We start from the raw sequence: 3,383 nt of genomic DNA on the forward strand, positions 1-3,383 counted from the left end.
CATCATATGCATCATATGCATTTGTATGCTTTGCTTGGGTTTGAATTCTGTTTTGGTTTGCCTAATTGTTAAACTGTTATTAACTGCTACTTGAACTATTTGCTGTAACTGCTACCTAAATCTGTGTTTTTCTTGTCTGTGTTTGTCCTGGATATATATATGAGAAAAAGCTATGCATAGACTCATGGGAATGCGCGTCGGGGGACAGTCTAAGGTTTTCGGACTTGTCGGGTTGGATGGATAACCGACAGATGAGCTCATTAGCCATAGGACAGGTATGCATCATATGCATTTGTATGCTTTGCTTGGGTTTGAATTCTGTTTTGGTTTGCCTAATTGTTAAACTGTTATTAACTGCTACTTGAACTATTTGCTGTAACTGCTACCTAAATCTGTGTTTTTCTTGTCTGATTTGCCTGTGTTTGTCCTGGTGTGCTACATTTGAGAATGGACTTTGGTATTGAATTAATGATTGTGTTGATTGATTGCGTGGTTGGTTTTTTATTAAAATTTTCTTATAAGAAAAGAAAGGTTTTGGATTTTTTGAAAGGTTAAACCTTGTTTCTTTGAAAATGTTTTGAACGATTAGCTATTGGTTTTTAAAAGATTCATAAGGCAATGATAATCATGAGCTTGAAAACAGTTTTCTTATTAAATAGCTTCTTATGACAATTCAGAAACTCCGTGGTGAGACCGTGTGGTTGGGTTCTCACCCCCTACAACTTTACCTTTTCAGGAATCGGAAGAAGGAGCATTATGGAGAGTTATACCACGTATTGGTTTATATGATGTTGTGTTAATTAGATAATCTTTTTTTTCTCTCGTCTTATTACAATTTTTTAAGAGGAATAGGGGTTGTATGTTTTATATGTATATTATGTTATAAGCTATTATGTAAGAAGTCTTGTATATAAACATATGCCTGTTTGTTTTTTTTTTTTTTACCTAAAGTATTTAGTTCTGATTTTTAATGAAGTCAGCGATACAGTATCGAGTCAAAGGCTCCTATTTTAATATTAAGTATATAAAGTTAGTTGTAATACTTCTTATTATCAAAATAGCGCAACAAAAAGCGTAATATTCTGATAATGAGGGTGTTACATATGTTGTTATGAATCCAATTTTTCATAGTAGCCGTAAGCATCTCGAATTAGATCCACATTTCCTAAGAGAAATGGTGAACGAGAAGGAATTATATGTTGTGAATATTCCTTATCAAGATAAACTCTCAGACATGCTGACAAAGCCTCTTTCAGAGAGAATGTTTAATGTGTGCAAATTTGGTATAAAAAATTGATAAATCAAATTTTAAATTGGAATTTATAAACTTTAATTTTATATATTTTTTTTATAAAAAATGATTACAATATTCTTATTATAAAAAATAATTAAAATATTTATATTATATTATATATATTAATTTTAAAAATTCTAAATCTTAATTCATAATGGCTTAGAAAGAAGAAAAGGGTTAAAATTTAAAATTATAATATAGGTGAATGCTACTCAACCCTTTCTAAAATAACATGTAAGTTATTCTTTATGATGTGTTAAATTTTAATTGGTCATTATCTTAACTATAGTTTGATTATTTTGTAATTTATTATTTGAAATGTGTAATGGTATAATTTCTTAAAATATCAAAATCTCACTCCCGTTAATTGAAGCACATTTTTACTCCTCAATTCTTTCTTCATCGGGTAGCTTCGATCCTTCCAAGCATCGCCGACCGTCATTTACTGAACTCTCACAATCTCTCTTTCTTTAGTGTATCATTCCTTAACTACGTTGTTAAATTCTCGTCATTCCTAGTATTCTCGTTCTAATCCCTCTTTCTACTGTGGATCACTCTTTACTAATATAATTAATAGTTAGTTTCATTATTAAATTTTTTTATTCTTTTAATTTTTAATTTATTCGTACTTTATTATTTAATTATATTTTATATATAAATATATGTTCTATCATGTAATTAAATAAAGATATATTTTTTAATAAAAAAAAATAATAACCAAACTAACCATTAATTATGTTGATAAGGAGTGATCCACTGCAGAAAGAGGGATCCAACGAGGATAGAAGATGTTGATAAGGTCAGCACTGACTATATTGGGAAGGATGGCAAAGTTACGGACGACGAGAATTTAAGGACATAGTTAAAAGATGATGACGACGATGTTGGTACTTTTTTGTCACGACGGCGATGTTTGGAAGAATGGAAGCTACGCAATGAAGAAAGAATGTAGGAGTGGAAAGGTGCTTCAATTAACGGAAGTGGAGTTTTGATAGTTTAAGAAATTATATCATTACCCATCTCAACTAATAAATTAAAAAATAATCTAACTATGGATAAAATGGTGACCAATTAAAATTTGACACATCATAAAAGGTAACTATGTTATTTTAGAAGGAGTTGGATAGAATTCACCTTATAATATATGTATAATAAGAGTATTTTATCATTTTCTATAATAATAGTATTGCAGTCATTCTCTAGTGGTTCTCAAAAAATTAAAATATTTGAAAATTATATCAATGCCCTTAGTAAAGATATTTTATATATCTTTTTAATAGCATAAACAAAACGTTTGTAATTGTAAGCCTAGTCACGGACTTGTGTGAATATGGCTAATCCAATCTGCTAAACACAATTTGGCAAGGAATCTTTTATCTTTAATAAACGAAGTGAAATGAAAAGGTGTCGCTTGTGCCTCAGTTTGAATTTTGATGCCATTGGACTACAAAACGACAGACATTCGGCCCCAATATTCTCTCCCTAACTCGTGAAACGACCCATTGAAGCCATGAATTTCTAAGTAATTTAGTTAATTAACATCTTAATTAAATTAAAATCATGTTTGGGATTCCGATTTCTGAACGAACCAACTGGTCCCCTTTGAAGAACGTATCGAGATATTGTTTCTTCTTTGTATTTTTCTGTCTAAAATTGTTACACACATTTCTTTATTTAGCTAAGTCGACCAACATACTCAGTCATCATTGGGACCTGCTCCTTCACTGCTTTACCCAAGCTGAGATAATTTAATTACTTAATATGTTATTGGTCATAGGACTACGATAATAAAATAAAGTTTTGAACTAACAAGATAATTCTAAACTGAGGATCCTACCTATAGAGGTTTCAAAATGTATTTACGATGGAAAATAAATAAAGAAAAGTCTAGGAATTAGCAACTTTTGTGTTTTCTGTCCAGCACTTAACCATCAAAATAAAAGTGAGTGATTTTCCACCATTAGATATAATCTCACACCATTAAAAATACTATTAATGGCCAATTAATGATTACAAAACACCAAAATTACTGGACCCCTAGCATTCCTCAAATAACAATAATTTCACCATTTAACAGAGGTCTCACTTT

General features: G+C 30.2%; 1 long non-coding RNA gene across 1 annotated transcript; it reads left to right on the top strand.

Moving 5' to 3' along the window:
- Nucleotides 227-1,116, top strand: LOC110270019. The gene is made up of 2 exons (XR_002358983.1): nt 227-275; nt 737-1,116. It is a non-coding gene; the product is annotated as an uncharacterized LOC110270019 (long non-coding RNA).

This window comes from Arachis ipaensis, chromosome B03 (assembly GCF_000816755.2).
Source record: "Arachis ipaensis cultivar K30076 chromosome B03, Araip1.1, whole genome shotgun sequence".
NCBI classification, from domain to species: domain Eukaryota; kingdom Viridiplantae; phylum Streptophyta; class Magnoliopsida; order Fabales; family Fabaceae; genus Arachis; species Arachis ipaensis.